This window comes from Cucumis sativus, chromosome 4 (assembly GCF_000004075.3).
Source record: "Cucumis sativus cultivar 9930 chromosome 4, Cucumber_9930_V3, whole genome shotgun sequence".
Taxonomy (NCBI): Eukaryota; Viridiplantae; Streptophyta; class Magnoliopsida; order Cucurbitales; family Cucurbitaceae; genus Cucumis; species Cucumis sativus.
In genome coordinates this window covers 21,741,882-21,766,299 of record NC_026658.2, presented here as the reverse complement: position 1 = coordinate 21,766,299, position 24,418 = coordinate 21,741,882, and the positions used below count along the sequence as shown (strand labels likewise).

At 29.2% G+C, this 24,418-nt stretch overlaps 1 long non-coding RNA gene across 1 annotated transcript; it reads left to right on the top strand.

The window, feature by feature from the left end:
- Window positions 1-1,869: 1,869 nt before the first annotated feature.
- Window positions 1,870-2,638, top strand: LOC116403527. The gene is made up of 2 exons (XR_004216307.1): window positions 1,870-2,176; window positions 2,399-2,638. It is a non-coding gene; the product is annotated as an uncharacterized LOC116403527 (long non-coding RNA).
- Window positions 2,639-24,418: the final 21,780 nt, after the last annotated feature.

The window sequence follows — 24,418 nt, the reverse complement described above, 5'->3', positions numbered from 1 at the left end:
TAAAACATTGTATTTGACAAGCATCACAAAACTTTGTCTTTTTCAAATTTAAAATTAGGAAGACCTCTAACCAAACAATTCTCGAAAATATTTGAAATTAAATTGATGCTAGCATGTCCTAGTCTTCTGTTCCATAACCAAGAATCATCATGCAAAACTAAAAGACATTTATCAATAATAGGGGCAATCATTCAAATCAAGAGTGTATACTTTTTCATCCCTATTTCCAACAAACAAAACTTTTCTATCACTAACATTTTCAATTATGCAATTCTTTTTATAAAATATTACTCTAAATCCTTTATCATACAATTGACTAATACTAAGCAAATTAGCCATCAACCAAATAAACATTTTCAATCAAAGTAGATGAATTATTTCCTATATTTCTCTTACCAATTATTTTACCTTTCTTGTTGTCGCCGAAGGTTACCATGCCTCCATCCTTTTTGGAGAAAGAGATAAGCTTGGATTGGTCTCCCGTCATGTGTCTTGAGCAACCACTATCCAAATACCATTTGTTTTTCTTGGAGACTTTCAAACAAATCTAAAAACAACTAAGTTCAAGTTTGATCATTTGATACCCATACTTGTTTGGGTCCTAGAAAGTTAGCATTTACATATTTAGGAATCCATTTGATTTTTTCATAGACATTACAAGTATTCGATCTAGATAGGTAACAAGAATAAGCTTTATGTTCATACTTGCCATAAGAAAAACAAACAACCCCACAATTATGACATATGGGTACAAAACTAGATTTAACATGATTAGACACATCGTTTGACATATTAAGCTTAGGCACAATAGGAGATTCTTTAACAAATGTAGGTTTAGAACTTGAAGGAGTAGATGATTCATCAATATAGCCTTACCTCTCTTATCACGATAAGATTTTCCTACTTCAATAATTTTGTCCAATCTTTGAGCACCTATTCTTTAAGCACTTTGATCAAGTTATTTTTTTTTTTCACAACTGTCATTCTCAAGAAATCTAACTTTATCAAGCAAAACATCTTTTCATTGCAATCACAAACATGTTTATCATTAGAAACATTCAATTCTTCAATTTGCACAACATTTTCATTCTCTTTAAAGCAAGCAATTTTATATAGTAAAGACTTATTTTCACCAGTTAAAACATTGTGTTTCTTCTTAAGCAAAACATACTTAGAACTAAGTTTTGTTAAGTTATTTTGCATGATTTCAAAATTTTCAAGTAATTCATCAATAGAAGGAGGTTTTAGAGTTACCTCATCATCATGTTCATCTTCTTTGTCACTATGAGCCATGAGACCAAGGTTTGCCATTTCTTCAACTTCACTTTCACTTTCACTGTTATCATCCTAAGTAGCCTTCATTACCTTTTTCTTGGATTTTTTAGATGATTTGAGGAGAGGGCAATCCGTTCTATGTGACCCAATTTTTTGCACTCATAACAAATAACCTCATCCTTTTTTCTTTTCTCACATTTTGACTCTTTTTGGGTTGATAAATGTTTCTTGAAATACTTCTTCCTTTTTATGAAATTTTTATACTTACGTGAGAAATAAGCAATGTCATCTTCATCAAGGTCATCCTCATCTTTGGGATCAACTTCCAAGGAGATGGTCTTTAATGCAATGCTCTTCTTCGTTTTAGACTCATCATCAAAGTGCTCCTTCATAATGCTCATGAGTCATGAGTGAGCCAATGGGCTCATGTTGTGGAAGTTTAGTGAGATCCTTTGCTTCTTGTATTGTCGTTACCTTAGCTTTCCAAGTCTTAGGTAGAGAACTTAAAAATTTTCTAACATATACTTTCAGAAGTTGTATATACTTTACGAAAACCCTTAAAAGCATTTATTCTAATAATGTTGGTGAGGAAAGTAGTTTTTTTTTTGTTTTTTTGTTTCATATATAAAATGTATTGTTGTTGGATAAAAAAATTGAAGGTGACTTTAAACTTGTGACTACATATGTGCCTTTAATTTTGTATAGTGTTGTGTTGCTATACAAGATTTGATTTTCAATATTCTAATGTGAAAATATTTTTTTTATTGATGTAACAGAAGAATATAGCAGTAGTAATAGTTCGTTGATGCAGCCAGCGACATTTCTGATCCTAAGTTGGGACTTCCAAATCTATCTTATCAGTGAACCACATGTGGTGCTAGCTCTCTAAAGTTTTGTGGAGGTAATTAACTAGTCATGTTATAAAGAGGTCTTACATTGAATCTTTGCCTGGTGCTGTTAGGTCATCATCATCTAAATTTTGTGTGTTTGTTTTCCCTTGCTGATTGAGAGGCCTATGTAGTATTGTTATGGATTTTTTTTGTAAAGTTTTATTTAGAGCTTAGTTGTATTAATGCAAGTGACATTTGTTTGATTGTGTGTTTTCTTTTTGTTTTTTTATTAGGGCTTGAAAAACCTCGAGGTATGTTCTCTTATATCATTTTTTGGTGTTTTTGAGTTCTATCTTATTTCTTCATGTGATAAATGTTTTTTGTTGTATAATGCAAGTGACATTTCAAACTTCAATTACAGTTCAATCTTGTATTTTTACCTTGGTTTCTTTTAAAAATTTCATTTGTATGCTTATTAAGAGGGTGAAACCTGTTTGACATGGACTTAATGAATGTTAATTAAAGTTGAAGAATCCATTGACTATGAGATCGATCAAGTTCATTTATAGTTAGTTTGATTAGATTAGGTCACACATACATGTATTACAATTAATTTATCTTTTGGATTATTGTAAAACCTTTATCGATAATGTAAGTTACACTTTTTGTTATCAATAAAAAAATCTTTCTAAACATGTATGTGGGTAAGTTGAATCATGTATTTAATTTATTTTTACAGGAGAAATATATGACAAAAAAATGTGTTGGGAATTGAAAAATAACAATGCCAAACAAGTGTCGATATATGAGTTTTTATTAAACAGGAGCAGTGTTGTAAATTCACATTTCTTGACAAGAATTATGTGCAACGAAACATTTAAACATGACAATATATTATAGATAAATGTGACACATTTAAAGAATAATATAAGGGTATTAATGACAACATATTCGTGTCGAGTGATAGATAACAGTAACACATTTCAAGTGTAAATGTAATGGTATTAATGACAATATATTGGTATCAAGATATAGACAATGATGACACATTTAAAGCGTCAATATAAATGTATTAATGACAATCTATTTGTGTCGAGTGATAGATAATAGTGACACATTTAAAACATCAATGTAAGGGTATTAATGACAATATATTAGTGTCAAGGTATATATAACGGTGACATATGTAAAGCGTCAATGTAAGGATATTGATGACAATATATTGATGTCGAGTTATAGATAACTGTGTCATATTTTTTTCGTCAAGGTAAAGGTATTAATGACACAATTTTTACATCATCTAAACCTATTTAATGACACATTTTTCAAAGTGTCGTTAAATGACCTTTCTTGACAGGAGCTTCAATGACGAAAAAACTACGTCGTTGAAACTCTTTACGATGTAAAATTTACGTCGTTAAAATCCAAATTTCTACTGAGAAAATGGCTTCAAATCTAAATGATCGTGTTGACCATGCTAAACATTGTGTTGACTAGATAAGTGATCGCTTAGATATCAAAGTGATATTTAAACGATCTTGAAATTCTGGAAGAAAAGTTGAAAGAAAGAAAAAAAAATGGAAGTGGAGCTAAATAAATTTGAAAGAGAAGATGAATAAATTGCAAAAAAGAAAAAGAAAGAGAAGCGACAAATTGTCCACAATATCAAGAAAAAAGTATGAAATTTATGAAAATATTTTACCGACTTCATGGACTTTTTGTTTTTGTTACATGCACCGTAAATATTTTGGTGTGTTATGTTACATTTATGAAAATTAACCTGAAATTTTTTCATAAATATAACAAAACATCAAATATTTATTGCATGTAATTAGGTGTTGAGATTTGATGAACTAATTACATACAATTTTGCATGTAATTAGGTTATTTAAAGGCTATTTTTCAATAGTTTGAAAACTTTAGCGAAATTTTATATTTTTGAATTAAAAAATTATACCAACCTAATTTTCTTTTTTAAATCTCAAACAACCAAAGTTCCACCTCCAATTTTCATCTCTCTCAATTTCTTTCACTTATCTCTTACAGTCTGGTTATTTGTCCAAAGAATAATAGGTCAACTCTAGTGGTGGTTCTAGGTTCATGTTCATGAGAAGATTACAAGGAATGAGAAAACTTTGAAGGTACGTTTTCTATTAACTCTAATTTCTTTTAATTACATATTCATTGCATGTTAATTTCTAAATAGTTTAGATGCAATTACGGTAAAATTGATCCGAAATTTCGTTATGCAAGTCTACTGTTTTCCATCAGAATTAAATAATACTGAAGTATTATTAGTTTTGTTATTATACTGTTACAAATTAGGGTTTGTGCATTGATTTCCAAAAATTTGGTTGATTTGGTTTAGACTTAGGGTATGTGTACAACTAATTCTACGTGGTGAGTCATTGATCATGATCATTGCATACTATATATGTTGGCTATGTATCTCTCCATCATGTAATTACTAAGTCCTCGTTGAGTAGAAGTTTTCTTATTGCTTGTCCAGGTATAAGCGAAATATTAGGTTTTCTTGGTAATCCAAGGTCGAACACAGGAAATTGATATCAAAGCTTAGTTCTAGAGTTTACTCAGCATTTAGGCTTTTTATCAAGAACTTATCACAGACCTAAACTACAAATAACACATTAACAGGTGAATAGTAAATATGTGATGGATTGACAAAGTATAAACATGCAATATATTAAAGAATGTAGGCCTTAGGCCACTGTCCAATATGAATAAATACATTGCAAAGAAATAAAAAAATAGAATGTACAAAAATGAATATTACATGTTAGGGGAAGTGGGAAATGGACCTTTCTCTACTCAGACCTTAAGCTTTCACGTACAAACTGACTGGAGAAGAGGAAGAAAGACTCTTACAGACGGTAGAGAGGCTAAATTTTTCCACCACACTCCAAGGTTTTGCCCATTCAACCATACGACCGGTCCATTCAGACATGAAACTTCTCTCAAAGTTGGTCTTCTTGACTTGGTAGAGATGAAGTTCTTTTATAAGCAAATTTCGGCAGAAAACTTCTATCCTTCTGAACATGTTAGCGCTGAAAGCTGTCTTTGTCAAGTTACATGAATTCCATCTACCCTTTTTGTCTTCTAATAAACCTTTCTCGTATGCTGATGTGGTTCTCGTCTAGAAATTCTACCTAGTGGGCAAGATCTTCTCATGAATTCCTCTGCGATTCAATAGCCTCTTCTTTTGTTCATATCCTGGGTTAAGACACTAAAAACAAGGTGAAACAGGCATAAATACTTATGTATAGTGTATTTCAAAATGTTTATGAATTTACAACATAAGCTACATGTTTTAATACACTTACTACACGTTTTGGTCTCATTATTCTATCTAAAAGGCTATATTAACTTACATTTCTACAAGTTATTATGCATTAGTTGTGAAAGGACAAAACATATTCATCTTCTTTCCTACCCCAGCCGCCGACTCTTTCTCGCTCGCTTTTTCTTTGTTGTTCTCTAAAGCCGCTTTATTCTTTGTCCAGCCTCATCCAGGCTGGTTGTGTGTTGTCTGCCGCTGCTACCCTCTACCTTCGCTGCTCATCGATTTTGGTTCAGATTGGTGAGTTAGGCGATTGTTTTGGATCTTTATTGCAAGATTTTAACAATCATTCAAGGTAATTGAGACTCTAAATTAAGTTTATTATTGGAATTAATTTTGGTTGCATGTATTTGGAAGTTCTCTTTGGTAAAGCTCAAGGATTTAAGTGGTGAGCTTTTCCATCAAGGTTGAGAGGATTTTTCAACCTCCATTTAGATAAGTTTGGTAAGCTAAGGTAATTAAATGAGTATCTAATATGGATCAAGAAATCATAATTAAATCAAATGAAGAAGTTAAAAGAGATGCAATGTTTGGAAGTTGAAGAGTTATTTTAGCAACTCAAAAGTCATAATATTAAATGTTTAAGGAATTATGTATTTATGTGCTTTCGTTTATTATGGTAGTTGAAAGGGCATAAAATTAAATGTTGTGACCTTTCATTCCACATTTTAATTAGTATATATAGGATTGTAATTTTCACATTTCAAGAAGAAGATTTTGGTATGAATGAAATCTGAAAATTCTAGAATTTAGATTTTTTTTTTCTTGTGCAAAATGCACGAATATTTGGAGCATTCAAGTAAGGATTGATCTATCATGGTCTTGGAGTGCTTCAAAGATCGATGGTTGATGGGAGTTTCAAAACTTTGTCCGATCGTTGGTTTCTTAGATCATCTAAGTAACTTGAATCTAGCCTTTCTTAGGGGTTGAAATTAAATTGGTTTTGGGGCTGTTGGGGTTGTGTTCTTTGAGTCTTGTTGTTTAACATGGTTCTTAGATCCAATACCCGAGGATTTATTATCATTTGGTATCAGATCTTTGACTCTAGATCATGTATATCTTTTCATTATTGCATTGTGTTCTTAATTTCTTGATTTTCATTTTTCTTAGCTATGTCGTTTACATTATGTCCAGTTTACAAAATCTCAAAACAAGTGTCACTTCCGGTCCTAATTTTACAATTTTTCCTCTTCTTCAAGAAGATTTGTCCTCAAATCTGAAGGGTGTCTTTCAAGTGTAGGTTCTGGTAGTCATCTTCTTTGCACATGAATCCATGAAGAACAAAGTTCAACGTGATATCTCTCAAATCGCACCATTTTATTTCTTACAGATTTCCAAGATGACGACATTTAACATTTGGTATTAGATCGAGTATATCTTTTCGTTATTGCATTGTGTTCTTAATTTCTTGATTTCCATTTTTTTAGCTATTTTGTTCGCATTCAATTTACAAAATCTAAAAACAACAGTCACTTCCAGTCCTAATTTTACAATTTCATCTTCTTCAATGTTTTAGATCTAGGCATGAGCTACATAATTGTCTTCTTCAAGGTCTTTAATTCAATTTCCTTCAATGTTAAATGTCGTCATCTTTAAAGTTTGTAAGAAAAAAAGAATGTTGTGATTTGAGAGATTTCATGTTGAACTTTTTTGTTCATAGATTCAAGTGCAAAGAAGATAACTACCAGAACCTACACTCGAAAGAGACCCTTCATATTTGAGGATAAATCTTCTTGAAGAAGAGGAGAAATTGTAAAATTAGGATCGGAAGTGACACAAGAACATGCAACCACTACAACAAAAGCAAAAATTAAGTAAAATGAAGCTAAATTTAATATAATATTGTAATCTAACACTTCAAAATTAATATTAAAATACAAAATCTGATAATGTACGTGAGGACATGTGCCCCATGGCCCCTTAATGGACCCGCCTTGTACATTAGAAAGCATTTTCTTTTATAAACAGTAAAAATTAAAAATTAAAGTATTATAAAATAAATTGTAAATTATAAGTAATAAATTGTTACATGCTATTCAGAACGAATAAATAGTTACAAAATTAGGAATGTAATGTAAGGTTTCATTTGAATTGATTAGAAAAAAAAAAAAAAGAATTTTAAAACTGTTTAAAATAATTTTAAAATTGTCTCAAAACTATGTTTAAATGGAAAAATGACTTATTTTTCTAAATTAAAGACATACCATAAACAGTTTAAAATAAAAATAGAATTGTCAAATCCCAAATTCAGATTACAAATTGTTATTTGCCAAACGAAAAAATAACAATGGATTGTCACTCTCACCAAAGTTTAGGGGCACCAAATTGTTTCTCATCCTACAATTTATATCTTTGTTTTATTCCCATTTCATAGAGAAAAAAGTGGAGCAAAATGTGTGGACACAAAAATTTTTGTAGTCAGTTCATAGTGTAGAGGAAACTTTGTGTGGACACAAATTTTGCTGTCAAATCATGAGTTATAATTAAAGAAATTAGAAAACTTAGTCAACTTTTAAGATCAATTTTGCATCTTAAAATTTGTAATTTTATAGGATTCAACCTTAGAGTGAGTTAAATTACACAATTTTTAGTTGATCATATAAATTTTTTAAAGTTCAGATATGTATATTGAAAATAAAATTAAAAGCTCAAAGGACAGAGTAGAGAAATTAATTCAAAAACTAGTAGGTATGCAATTACAAGTGAAGAACTTACTGACATTTGTTATTTATTTTTCGAACTAGTGGAAGTTGATCAATACTGACCCTTCTTGGAGTTTTGATCGTCCTTTTGATGGCCTTGGTTGAGTTCTATTAAATTTATGTCCTAAATCACGTTTATTTCATAGTCGTTTCTACGTATGTTAATTAACACAAATTATTTATTGAAGTATTTTATTTCACGTTTAGACAACTTTCATTCAATTGAATAAACTAAGATCCATGGTTATACGATGTTGGATACTATGAGGTTGACATACAAGTGGTACATGTTCAAGTTATAACTTAAGATGTTCGATACATTTTGGGTGTCTTATCTTGGTACTTTGTAATTGTTACATGAGATGCAAGTGACAAATAATATAAACCATATTGTTCATGTGAAGATATGTGAGTAGAGGTATCATATATAGAGGAGTTTATACGTAGACTGAACCACAAAATAATCGGTTTCTTTTTGTAACAATAGTGATTGCTTGAAAGAACAAATATTTCACTAGGATGATCTTAGAGACTTGACCTCAATCCTGAGTGAGTTGTGAAGTAACACCCAAAAATTGAAGGTAATCTTTTTATTTAATTATTTTGAATAATTTGTGATTAGATTATTACGAGTGTTAGATTAATTGGAATTGTAAATTAATGAATTTAGGTTGGATTAACTAAATATCTATATCTATCTATATATATATTTAATTAAAGGTTTTAGAATTCGGGAGAGAATGTTGTTAATTATATAGTTTTGATCGTATAATTAATTAGTGAAACATTTATGATTATATATTGAAATATAATTAATAAAAAAATGTAGCATTCCAAATTTTTAGAAAGTTTTTATTAATTGTCTTAAATTATTTGAGTATTATATACGTTGAAGATTGGAGTTACACTTGAATTATTGGGTTAAGATAATTTAGGTTGAAATTTATGAAATTTTAAAATAACTCATTTATTGGAGTATATGGTTAATTATAAAAAGTTAAGGATTTGAATTGGTTGGGATCTTGAAAGGAAAAGTTGGTTTTGGGAGAATTGAAATTAATTAAGTGTATATATGGGTATGCATATTTAATTAAGAATTTGATTTTTTTTAGAGTATGATATTAATTATTTGGTTTTGTATAAATAATTAATAAAGAAAAGTAAAGTTAATTATATAATGAAATATGTGTATAATTATTGGAAAATAAGATAATTAACGAGGAGAAAGATAGTTGATTTGATTGAATGAAAAAATATGATGAATTTAAGTAGAGAGAAACTAAAGGTTTAAGTGACAATATATGTCTATTATTATTATTATCGATAGTTATGAAAGCCTAAGGTTTCGTGCATTCAAGAAAAGAAAAAGGTTTATTCATCTTCTTTCTAAGAAACCCTAGTTGCCACCCTTTACTGTGCACCCCATTTGACTACGGTCGTCTGCACTGCCAGTTCACCATTGCACTTCGTCGACGTTGCTCACTAGTTTTTGTTAAAATCGATAAGTTAGGTTAGTGTTTTCTATCTTTACTGTGGGATTTGAATATCCTTAAAGGTTAATTGAGACTTTAAATTAAGTTTTTTTTATTGGAATTCATTTTGGTTGTATGCCTTTGGATGATACTTTTTGAAGGAATAAGAGTCCTATGCAACGAAAGATTGAACAGAACCATTATTCAATTTAATAAGATTTTAAAATATCATTACATTGCCAACAAAAACAAAAACTAAATTATATGGCTAAGCATGCTTTCAAATTAAATATATAGAAGATCAGGAAAGAATACTTACATTCGTTGACCACTCTGTATCTGAATTGCTAAATTGTAGCAGCACTAGATGAAAATCTCTCAATTGCTAAATTGTATCAGCACTACATGAAAATCTCCTTTTCTCATGGTTGAGATTTTGGTTAGTGGGAACCAAAATTGGAGGAAATTTTTTTAGAGAAAAATTTTCTTCCTAAGATAATTGCTGAGTATGCATAATTTTTTCCAAAACGCTTCCTCTACACAACTATGATATGATATCTCCCTCTTTTTCAAGGTAAGAAGAGGGAAGTTTGAGAGAAAATTGGAATGTGGAAAACCCACCCATTTCCTATTAATTTAATAACATAATATTAAAATAATTAATTAAATAATATTTAAATTAATATCTCTCGTATGACCAATAGTTTTAATTCAATTAAATGAAATTAAACTAAAGGGTCTTTTAAAAAATATAACAAAACATTATAATATTTACATGGTATAAAACAATTTCGAAAACGAAAAAAGCCTATAGACCCATAATGGAAAATACAAAAAATGTCCCTTGATTAATTGACATTCAAGTAAGTTCTTTGTATCTTTTAAGTAAAAGCATGCTTAGTTTTTATTTAGAAATTTGATTCTAAGTTTTGCCAAAGTACTTGTATTTTAAGATTTCCAAATTAATTTGAGAAATGGTTATGTAAAACCTTCCGCTGTCATAGGATTTCCAAATTCAATTAGATGACCATGTTTGAACTACGAGAATCGTTTACTTAAGGATTTTTCCATAGTTTGATATCATTTGTATGACAATGAAATTGATAAAGTTACAAGGTAGGGTTCTAACGTCATGAAGATTTAAAATCAGAGAATGTTACCAGTATAATGGAAAAAACAGTGGATGAAAACTATGTAAAGGGATAAAAGCCTTTGGTAGCGAAAGATTTTACAGAACAATTTCTCAATTTAATTTGGAAATCCTAAAATACTAGTACATTGAAAATATTTAGAATCAAAATTCTAAATGAAAAACTAAACATGTTTTTAAATTAAAAGATACAGAGAACTTACTATTATAGACGTCTCTAAATCTACAATCCACCGAATTGGAGACACCACTCGTCGAAGACCTTCTTGTTCTCTGAGATCAAATTGGTTTATGGGAACCAATTGGGATGGAAAAAGTTTTTTAGAGAACAACTATTTTTAGAAAAGAAAAACTATCTTCATCTCCGTATTTATAACACTATTTCAGGGGTAGGGGAGAATCATGAAATTCTATTAATTAAAAAAAATATTAATTTAGTAGAAATTTAAAATCAACTAATTAATTAACCATTAATCAATTAGTTAATAATTAATTAAATCATATTTAATTAATATTTCATCTAAAATCTTATTTAATGAACATCTCTAAAATATCTTATAGTTTTATATTAGTTTAATTAAATTGAATTAAATAATATTAAATTAATTCTTATATTAATTAATAACGAAATTAAATATTTCACGAGAACATTTTAAAAAATAACAAAATAAACTAAAATATTTACAAGTTATAGCAAAATTTTGATTATATCACTGATAATCTTCTATCACTATAGCCTATCAATGACGAATAGTGTTAGAATTTGCTATAGGTTGTAAATATTTTATAAAATTTGCTATTTTTGAAAATTCCCTTATTTTTTTATATTAACTTAAGTTAAATTTGAATCGTATTCAAATATAAATTTCTCTCATCACCTATAATTTTATTATGAATCAAATTCACATTAAATTGAATACAAATTTCTCTCATCACCTATAATTTTATTATGAATCAAATTCACATTAAATTAATATTTAAACTCATACAAATATTTTATCTTTCATAAATTAGTTTTGAAGCATATCCAAAATTAAATTTATATAATAAAGTTTGATTAAAATATAAACTTTACATTATAATGTATCACAATACATTATACTAATTCCCAAAGTAAATTTGAACATTTCGAATTACAACCAATATAAATAAATTATTACCCTTTACGAGCTAGGAAGGGAACCTAATGGGCATACAGATCACCCCGTCAATTGAACATATGGGGTCACCAATTCAAATCACCCTACCAGTTGAGGTCTTTGGTGTGAGAAGAAAATGTTGAGTAATGATTGAGTCGTTGAGAGATTCTTTTCTATTCATCCAACATGTATTGCATGTCTCAATGCGTATATGATGTAAGATATGTTATTACTACATTTATTGTTCAGTAAAAGTTAATTGAAATTTCTTCCATTTCATTTTCTTGTAATTCCATTTTCTTGCATTTCATTTTCTTGTCATTTCACTTGTAGGTATCTATACATAATTATGGATGAAGGCAAAATTTTGAGTCTATACAAGTTTTTAGATGTTGGATCCTTCAATTTTTCAGATTATAAAGACTCGCACGCACAATTGTCGAATGCTCGATTGCTTGGAGCAGAGTATGATCAACTCGTACTGTTGCCTTACAACTCCGAATATGTGGATGATCTAAAATAAATGATTCAAATTTTGATTGCACTAATCTAATATGCAGTCCTACTGTTTCACACGTATATTTAGCAATCACTGGAGTTTGGTCGCTATAAATTATACAAAAGGGTGTTGCCTTCTGGACTAACCCTTTGTAAAATTGTATTGATAAAGATATGTCTGAAGTACTTGAAATGTATGTGATACTTTTTGAAGTACATGAAATGTATGTGATACTTACTTTTATCGTTAATTTCTTTTTTCTGTATGCAACTACTTTAAGTACGTAACAATTTGATATTATTTTGTAGGTCGTTCAACATATCGAATAAAACAAAACCAATCTGGAAGGTCGTGAAGGTATATGAATATCTCCGTTAGGATAAATGTACATTTTTAACATACATATGCTTTTTGTATGTGTATCCACAGTGTCCCAAGCAATCAGGAGTAGTCAAATGTGACTATTATGTCATGTGGTTCATGTGCAACATAATTTTGTCAAAGAGTACTTCTATTATAGACGTAATAAGCACAACAATTTTAAAACTATCATCGTGTCTACAGATGAAAGGGTTACCTCGTACATACACACAAAGTGACATTAACTCTATTAGGTCTGAATGGGCGGAGTTCGTACCAAAACATGCATATCATGCTTAGCGTCAAATACTTGATTAACTTTTTAAAAGTATTTTGTTAGGATGACCTAGGTAACTTACTTGAGTTTTTCTATTTCATTAGGATGACCTAGGTAACTTACTCTTAATCTTGAGTCTATTATGAACTTTTGTTCTGAGGGATTGTCCTTTGATTTGTACGGATGAGAGTGACCAAATCTCCGACTCAATAAGCTTATCATTTTGGAAACAAAACCAAGTGGGAAACTGGGAACATAATTACACAAGATGGAATTCACTCATTCCCTACTTTAGGGTAAGTAGATGAATATTCCCTTAAATGGTGTCTACAAGTCTTGAACAAAGGGTCCTACCCTCTCTATGACATGAGAGGAGTTTCTATTTATTGGTAGGACCATAAACATGTTGTTCATTAGATGATCACTGGTATTTAAGGATCAAAGATAACCCATGAGTAAAATGGTAAATTGATCCAGTTGGTGTTGTGAACAGTCATGAATGACTAACTTACTACTATTAGTCTATACTGTGGATGCAAAAATATATCTACAGTGAGAATAGTTCAGTTGTGAGTGTTTAATGGAGTGTACGCACAATCAACAAATATTGATTAATGTGGTTGTAATTTGAAATGTTCAAAATTACTTTGGGAATTAGTTTAATGTATAGTAATATATTAATTATAATATAAAATTTAGCAAACTTTATTATATAAATTTAATTTCGAATATGATTCAAAATTAATTTACGAGAGATAAAATATTTGAATGAGTTCAAATATTGATTTAATGTGAATTAGATTCATATTAAAATTATTGGTGATGAGAACTTATATTTGAATATGATTCATATTTAATTGAAGTTAAATATAAAATATTTAATTTAGCTATTAATTAATTGGAGAGTTAATTAATATCTAATTAATTAATAATTTAGTTTTATTTTATTTAATTAAATTAATATAAAACGGTAAGATATTGAAGAGATATTTATTAAATAAGATTGAAAATGAAATATGATTTAATTGATTATTAACTAATTGATTAATGGTTAATTAATTAGTAGATCTGAAATATCTATTAATTTAATATTTTTTAAATTAATAAAATCTCATGATTCTCTCTTTCTCTCTTTTCTACTCCAAGAAAGAAATAGAGTTATAAATATTTAGAAGAAAACATTTTTTTTAATCAATTGATCAAGAAAAAAATGTTAATACTTTTGCTCTTTGCAAAAAGAAAATAGTTTATGTGAAACCCAAGTGGATAAGGAAATAAAATTTGGCTAAGTATGAAGAAGTTAGCGTTTGAATAAATCCACAGACATGATTAAGCGATAAAATCGTTTGTGGTTAAGTATACATTTTTGTGATTAAGTGGGTAGTTCGCGAAAGAAGTTGTGCGGTAAGAAGTGAAAAAGTCTTCGTGTAAGTTAATTGAAAGTTTTGAGTGTTAGAATAGGAGTTTTGGGTGGTCTTCGCGAGAATAACTAAGTGTTTCACAGAGAAGAAATCTGCTAGGAAGCCTTGGAGTTTAGATTCCCGATAAGAGTTCTATGTAACTAAAAGTTGCTTAGTTTACGTGGAAGATTTCTTATAGTAAAAATATAACCGTACGATAAGGTTATTCACGAGAAATGCTAAGTGATTGAAGTTATTCGCGGTTTGGATTAGGCAGGAAGCAAGGTCTGCCGATGAAAATGTCAAATCTGATTTGACAAGGGTTAATGTGTAAGATTAATGATTTAAGCATGACTAGGTTGAACATTAAATTTACCTGTATGAAGTTTTAAGTAGGAGCTGACAAACTGAAAAGAGTTTATGCATGACTAAGTTAGTTTAAGAACTCTATAATTAAGAGGATTTGAGTAACTAAGGAGGGGATGATGAGAGTTTTGTTGAAATGTTGAACTGCTACTGGTTTAACCACGCGAGAAGATGCTTGCTAGAAGAAGAAGAAGGACTTCTTTAGTAAAGTTTGGTGAGTATTTTTCTCTCAAATGAATTTATGTTAAAAAAAAACTTTATTATGATTTCTCTTTACTGATTTGAAAGAAGAATTCAACTGAGAATGTTTCGAAGAGATTTCTATGAAAAGTTATGCTTTCAAGCATGATTTATAATGTTAAAGCTTGATTTGATGACTACGATTTGAATATTGTGTTACTTTGAGATGATGCTAACTTTTATGTGCACACTACATGGTGATAAAAAGTTGACTTATGAGTTGAAATGAGCGTATAAAGCTTAATGGTCTCAGCAACAAGAATGAATATGTATGTTCTCGAATGTTGTTGATACAATAGTTTAAACGCAATGTAATGAGACCAAGCATAGAAAACGATTGAGGATCCTTGGCAAAATAAAATGATTTGTTAAGTACAAAGAAAGGTTTATGTGAAATGAAATGATTTTTCGGTATGTTTAAATAATTTGATATTATTTTTGCAAAATGATTATGAAAAAGTATTGTGAAAGGTTTTCATAAAAACCTCAATAAGTCTTTTAGACTTAAGTTTTAAAAATCCATCTTCCAAGATCGGACGTTTAGGCCAAGTAGAGAAGAAGGTTGAAGGATTTGCGGCAAGGTGATTCAAGGCATCTTGGAAATGGTTAAGCCTTGATTATTTGGTCAAAGTATTGCAATAATGTATGAAACGTCTGTTATTAATAAAGTTTACATTTTCGTTTGTATTTACTTTGCTTGACGTTTCTTTGTCCTCAATTGCGTTTTGAGTGTTATAGTTTAAAAGGAGTTGAAAATAAGAAAACATGCTTAGCTTTTAAGTCTTAATAAAAGAACTAGTTTCTTAATTATTTTTGTCAATGTACTGGTATTTTGGAATTTTCAAATTAAATTGTAGAATGGTTCTGTAAAATCTTTCACTGTCATAGGGCTTTTATCCCTTCACAACAATATTCATTCTTCCATATAAATATATTTTTTGGTTTGTATAGGTAAACTATGCGTTTTCTATTATGATCTCTGAATTATTAGGAAGTAAAGGTAGTTTTATGCTCTTATACTATGATAATAGCTTGCTCTAGTCTGTTCATGTGATCATGTATTTGTCTGTTTTTGGCTTAGTTACATCTTGTTGGAAATTGCACTTATACAACTCAACTTGCTAAAAAACAATGTTGTTTAGTTTTGTAAATATTACCACCATCTTGTTGATGCACAAATTTGACACTCATGTGACTTGACTGCTTTATGAGAGTTTTATGTGTACAAACTTTCTGTTCTCAGTCATACTCTGAAATGAAGTTTTGTTTTCTTACTAGGTTTGCAAGAATTCATTAGACCAATGAAGCAATATTGGAGCAACTGATTGATATAAGTCTTTTTGTATGGTTGGTAGCAAAAATTTGGTTCCATTGTACTTATTTTAGGCTTGTTGGTAGCAAAAGATGTCATTGTTTATTCTTTTTGTATGTAAACTACCCTTTACCAAAAAGGGTTATTAGTCAATCCTATTATACGAATATTACAAAGTGTATGATAACGTATATATATTAAAGTGTTGACTTTTTGTTTTTCATATGAGTGTGATGCATTCAAAGTACTTTGTGATTGAACTTGTTAGTGTAATGACAATGTGCAAGAAGAACAGTCATTAATGTATTTTATTATAAAAGAGAAATGTAGTAATAGAGGAATATATGACATTTGATATTTTATAAAACTGTCAAGGTAAAATTATTCTTGACAAAAAAATGTCAAATTATCTAAATTCATGACATTTTGTAATTGTCATTAATATTGAAACAATCACATTTGATTTTTTAAAATACGTGTCATGATTGACATATTCTTGACAAAAAAAATGTTATATTATACAAATTCATGACATTTTATAACTATAATCAATATACAAAAGATGACAGATAATTACTCTATTATGTATGGATTAGTGACAATTTTTTTTATCATAAAATATAAAATAATGACAATTATTGTTTGTGAATAATACTACATATGTAACATTTATTTTCTATCATGAAAACACTTATTGTGACAGTTTTTTAAAACTGTCATAGATAGTCTTTCCTTTCCAGATGATACAATGTAGGGGTGAAATCGGGTTGGGTTGGGAGACATTCTCAATCCAACCCATATTTTCGAGTTATTTGGGTTAGCAACCCGAATAACCCGAATTTAGTTTCTAACCCAACCCAACCCAATCCGTAAAATATGGGTTGGGTTGGGTTGTCGGGTTGTATATATAATTTTTTTTCCCGTTTTCTAATTTCTAATTTCTAATTTCTAATGATTATAAAAGTTTAAAATTATTACATTTAAATTTTAAACATACATAATTCAAACTTTCATACAATAAATTCAAGATTTATATACCTTTAATTTGTTTTTTTTATTAAAATAATATATATATATATATATATATATATATATATATATATATATATATATATATATATATATATTTATTTATTTATTTATTTATATATTACATTAATTCGGGTTGGGTTGGGTTGAACCGAATTTTTCAACCCTCCAACTCGAGACCCAACCCAACTCGAAAAAATTAATTTTTTTTAACCCAACCCAATCCTTAATAAGGGTTAGGGTAGTTTGGGTTCAACCCATATTTGTACACCCCTAATACAATGACTACCACAAATTTTATGTATGACAAAAAATAATTGTTATTGCGGACCATTTTTCTTGTAGTGACATTATTTCTTACAATAATATTCGACCCGTTGTTGTGAAATGTTATATTATCCTCTTGTCCCATTGTCCTAAAGAATCTAAATTCCTTTTTCATCAAAAGGTTTAGTTATATGCACAAAAGGTGAGTGGAGTTTTCTTCACCAATATACGTCATTATGTCATTGGAATAATGTTTTGGAATGCATTTGAAGAACATATTTCCTCGTTTCTTCTTTGGACCTCTTTTTTCTCTTGATCTAATTTTGTAGTTGCTTAACCGTTTATTTTATTTTTAAAAACTAAAAACAATCATTTATGTTAACACCAACGTTAAGGACCCTCATTTTCTTTTTGGATAATAATTTAGATTTGAAGCTTCAAGATAAGCTTTTCCCTTTGGAAGAATAATATATTGATTTCACTATTAAAGACATGACCATTAATGGCCTGTGGCCACCCATAATTTATTATTCCTATCAACTTCTTAACTACAATGTCTCGTGTTAGGCTTTGAGTTGGCATTTGGTCTCAATCTTTTCATAAATGAGATGGTGAGAGTTAGAAAGAGATATAAAAACCTACAACTTCTTTTCATAGAGCACTTTTTGGAAAAGCGTTTTTGAATTAAAAAGAAAAATAAAATAAAATAAAACAATAAATGCTCTTCCTTATAAGTACATTAGAGGAAACAAATGTTCTACCATAAATTCATTTTAATATTTCATCTTTATAGCCATTTTAAACATTTTTCAGTCCTAAAGGTTTTTATATACCATTCCCAATGTTTTCTTCTCTCTCTTCTTTAAAAAAATAAACAATTTGTAGATAAAATGAATTCATAGGACTTGTTTTGTTTCATTTAAAAATTAAAACTAATAATTTTGTTGATTTAATATACCTAAATTGTCTTAAAATAGTGAAATAAAAAACTCTATCTCAACCCTAAGAAAAGAGAAAACTATATGTAATAACAATATATTAATGTAGCCACTTTAATTATGTTATTGCAAGGACGTGAACAGCCTTTATTATAATTGTTTCATTATCTTTTATAATTGACATATACTATTTGTTTTTGTGAGGTTAAGATTTAATTGCTTTGTATTTTTCTTATGAAATATAGTAGCCATGTAATGAGTTTAATTCATTAACATTTTCATTAATTATCCTTGTAATAAACTACATTTCTTTAAATTTTCAAGATAGAATAATAGCGACACCCAAATTTAAAATATAATATAAATATACTAATTCAAAACGAATGATTGTTGTTTTCAAAATTTATAACTTAAGTATAGTTTTTATTTGAATCCTTATCTTCAAACTAGCATATAACCCAATTCATATAAGATTAAATTGATAAAGATATTTTTGTAAGAAGATATTTTGATTCATTATAGTGGTACTTGTCATTTTTCAAATATCAATATATATATATAGATCATCATCTACGATGAGATAACGATATATAATTGTTATCTTCTACCACATTGAATGCTTTTGTTTTAATATATTATTTTTTTAGATATGAAATTAAAAAATACCACAAACTTGTCATAAAATATATTGGTATAATTGTATTTAAAAATATATTACATAGTTTGATAAAACATATAATACAAAACTCAATTGGTTAAACACATGGTTAGAGGTTTTATTAAATGAGAATAAACACTTTTTTGTTTAGGGTTAAGGGCCATCTCATGGTTTAAGCACTTTCTTATTTCAGAAAATGTTAAAAATAATAACTTTTCTTAATTATACCGCATTAAAATTGATTTTATTAGTTACAACTACATATTAATTAAAATTGTATATTATCTCATTAATTACTTTTTAAAATCACTTTTAGTATATCTACACCTTCCAACAGTTTTCTTAAAAGTAAAACCAAAATTTCAAGTTCTTATATTTGTTAAGTTTCTATTTAAAAAAAAAATATACTCTAAAATTGACTCCAAAAATTATACTTTGGACAATTTAGATTGATAATTTTTTAAACTTTATTATCTGAAAACATGTCTTTCAATTAAGAAAAAAAAAAAAACTTTTCAGAATGTTCTGTACGATTCAAATCTCTATAAATTCATTGTATATACATGTATACATTTATATATCTAAAAACTACTCCAAGTTACGTAAGTCCTAAAAACCAGTATTTGAAGGGAGAGAATTTAAACCTCTAACTTTTTAAAATGAGACGTAAGAAAGGTAAGAATTTGTAGGAGATGGATGATGTTGAGTTGAAATGGAGTTGTGAGATTAGATTTAATTGCACTTTTGGTATATCTACTGCGCTAGCTTGAAATTGGGAATTACTCATTTTAAAAAGCTACATTAATGCCCTTTACATCCTTGTATGTTTTGTTCATTTATTAAGATTTGTTATATTTATGTTTGAGAATCTGAAATGAATGAGTTGCTCGTCCTTGTATTTGAAAAGATGAATTATCATAAATAAATAAAAATTTGAAACTATTTGTACAAAAATTCAAATGGGCTAAACAGAATTCAATAATTTTGTTTAAATAGTTTCAATTTTTTTTTGTCATAGTTAATAACAAAACTATAATAATAATGGTAGTCCTGAATTATTCAAACTCATTCAAACTCAAATGAGATTCGACCTTGTTATTATCTTAAATCAACAAAAATAAATAAATAGTCTTAAAGAAAATATGCATTAGAATTATATAATGAAATCAATATTTCAAAACAATTATGAAGAAAAATGATTTGACCATTTTTTGTGTGTTTTTCAAAGAAGAAGAAAAGTAAGTTGAAAGGAAGAGAGCGACAGAGCGTAGAGGGTATTATGTTCTTGCCTCTTCCGCGTTTGGTAAAAGCTGAAAATCCAGAGTTAAGGAAATGGATTTGAACAGAATTGAATCGGTTTCATAAATCTGCATAAGAAATTGCATCTAGATGTTCTAATTACAAGAAAAATGAAGAACAAAAACAGAGAATCTAAACAATCCAAAGCTTTGAGGAGATCGGAAACAGAATCAAAGAAGAAGGAAACGAAACGAAACGAAAACCCATCGTCAGAAATGATTCCAAATAAAAATATCACTTCCATATACAACAACGAAGAGAGAATATCCAAGATCCAAGATCCAAGATTCCTAAACACAAAATCAAGACAAAGATCGAATCTCCAAAATCAAACAACAGCACCAGCAGTAGAAGCAAAACAAAAATCTCAAGTGCTTGTTACAAATCGAATCGAAACTACCTGGAGTAAGAAACACGGAAAACGGAGGCGAAGAGGCGAGAGAAGGCAAGGCGAAAGCGAGGATAAGCTCTGATGGTATGAATGGCGGTGTGATGGAGAAGATCTTCTAGCGTTTCAACGAACAAACTAAGGCTACGAATCGGCGGCACATAGAGCGTTAAAGGCACGGCCGAGAAAGCGACGGCGAAGAACAGCTGAAGCATTGGAGCTTTGGAAGGATCAGAGATGAAGAATTTGATGGAAATGAAGAAGGAAGATGTGGGAATTGGATTAATACAAATAAAGAAGTGAGGGGAGAAGATAAGGGATGGAGAGAAATTGAAATCAGTGGGAAAATTGAAGAGGAGAATCAAAAGGATTACTATGAGAGCCCATTGGAAAATGGAAATGATTATGGGTTTTCTTCCCTAGTTTTGTTTTACATATAAAATGAAGGTCAATGCCAATGGAGTTTTTGTAATTTCAAGTGGTGTATAATTAGTGGAGTCATGCTAATTTTAGCACACCCAATTATCACACCTTTTCTCCCATAATACTTTTTTCTTTTCCTTTCAATAATACTCCTATCTCTTAAAGAATGTATATACACACACATACATGTATGCCATCTCTCAATATGGAGATTCAAGGAATGAAATGTCAAAATTAGAAATTTCAACCATAAATCTCTTTTATTGCTTCAATCTTTGCATATACCAACTTAAGTGATTTTTGTTTTTAAAAAAATATTTATCAAGTATAACTTAGAGTTGAAGAATTTGAATTCAGACCTCTTCCCATGCATATGCTGACTCACGTTGTTAGGCATATGAACTGGATTTTTTCATTTTTTAAAATAGGTTTAAATACAATTTATTCTTAGGGTTAATTTACTTGTTAACAATTTAGATAGAGTATAAATAATAAATTATCATATAATAAAGTGATAGTTGCAAATTTAGTTATTAGATTCAAAATAATTAAGTATATAACAATGTTTTAAAAAATTACAAATATAGTAAAATTTGTCAAATTCTATCAATGATATAAGTCTATCAACAATAGACCATGTTGCAAATATTGGTCTATCACTAATAGATCAGATCATACGAGTCTATCAGCAATACAAGTCTATCAAACGATAGTTTTGCTATATTTGCAATTTTTTAAAAATGTTGCTATATTCTTAATTATTATTCCTAAAATGGTCATCAATTACAATTTCTTTCATTGGGATGAAATTTATATCAAATAATAGAAAATTAAAATGGTTAGAAATGTAAAATATATAACAGTAATAAACTTGAATAATAAAAATAAAATGATTATCAATTATATGGTTTATAGACTAAATTGTTACTAAAAAGTGTTTGCACGAGCAGAGGAGAGAGAGATCGGTATCCAACTATTTATATATTATTTTATGTTGGGTTGGTGAGGTACGTAGGTATTCTTAAAGTTTGAATTAGTTAAAAGAAGGAGATGAGGTATGTCTTACTTTGTATCATGTTCTTTGTGTAATCAAATTATGGGAGATGTTTAAATAATCTCAAACGATCATGAAATGAGATGAAGACCTCAAATAAAATAATGTAAATTAAATTATTATAATAAAGTTAATTAGTTCGTTGTTGCTTTCGATCACAATTATGCATGATATATTAAGATTTATGTAGCTCATATTCTTCAATTCTCTACGTGAAGGAGCATGTGAATAAAATATTTAGGCCATCCATCATTTTTATCTAATAATAAAAAATTCTATTTTTTTATGAAGAAAATAGCTAGTTCAAGGTTGAAAAGGATATTATTAAATTGAAATCTATATGGATTAATTTGCTAAAAAAAACGAGCAAAGAATAGTCAATGTCTAATGTTGTAGCGTGTAAATGTCGTATGTGTTGGGTTACAATAATTATGCAGTGGATGTATGCGTTGATATGAGATATATATGTGTGATACAACATTTTCTAATCTAATCCAAATGTAAATAATTAGACTACGGCATGGGGAGTCCAGGGTTGAACACAGAGAAAGCTTTGTTATTGATCTTGAACTTAATTGACACTTTCTCGTCAAGAAAATAATGCTTAAAGATGTGAGGTTGGCAATGAATTAATTGTGCTAACCATACTGCTCGAGTGAAAATCGATGGATGAGTTGAAAGTGACCTAGATCTTTATCTAACTGATTGCAAGTATGTGGTAGAGCAGGGTCAAGAAGTTTCTCCAATCTATTAATGAAGTTAGACTTTACTTATTAGTTCACATACAAGACACCCTTTTGGCATCAACATGCCATAAATACTCTATTTCTAGATCCAAATAATGTTCACAATGCGATAAGCTTGTTCTTATTTCCACACTTAATTTCTAAATCTATTTGATTGGGTCTTCGTCACTTACTCTTTCGAGCAATTAACTGACTTTACCTAACTTAATCTTTCGATGCATTAAGCGTGGCGTCACAACACAAATCAAACAAACTAAATCTACGTCTTTATTCATTCTTATGGATTGAATCTGCCCCTTAACCCCTTAGAAATTTAGCTACTCGTGTAACGAATAAAGACAAACCACTTATTGTCACGTCCCGCCCCCAAATGTCACTTCATGCAACCAGATAGAGGCGTGTCACGAGAAGACACGTTGAATGCCTTGTAAGTGGAACAACTTCTTCAACTTGCCTTATCGCAAAGCTTAAGCTTTGGACTTCAAGGACTTTCACCATTCATCGCAGCAGAGAGACTTAACTTTCACACTTAGCTCCATCACCTAAATTTCAACACTTAGCTTAAATTGACTCTTTAGTGACTAAGCGATACACACAAATTATAAAACAACGGAATAAACATAACTTATTCTCTTTATTACGTTAACATTTTACACCAAGTACAAATAGAATTCAACTTTATTACAATTACAACAAGACTTAAAATGATGACTTTACGCTCTTCATGCCTGGCTTAGTTCTTCCACTCATCGCCTAGCTTGGGCTTCATAAAACCGGGATGCTACCTTTGACATCTCTTCAAAATTGAGTCACAGCCTCCGGCGTTTGGGAGTATAAGAATTTCCTACAAACTCGCCTTAAACACACAATAGAAGAACAAAACTTGCTCGCCGCACAAGTTTACATTAACAACCCATCTTACCCTCCTTTACTTAGCTTCCACGCCTGAAAACCTTCTTTTACTTGACTTCAATGCTGACATCTTGGGGAGGAGGAAACTTAAAGCATAAGTCAAAGACTTAGAGAGTGATGGGTGTAGGAAATATCTTTTGGGGAATACAACATTTTCAATGTTATCGATCTTAATTTCATAAACAAAATTTCTCATCACATCAATTTATAACCACATAAATCACAATAAATTCAACTCATTTCATTAATCAAGACGTTCATCATTCATTGTCGAGACCTAGGATTCTCCCATACACATCTAATCGCTTAGACCTGAGATTCAAT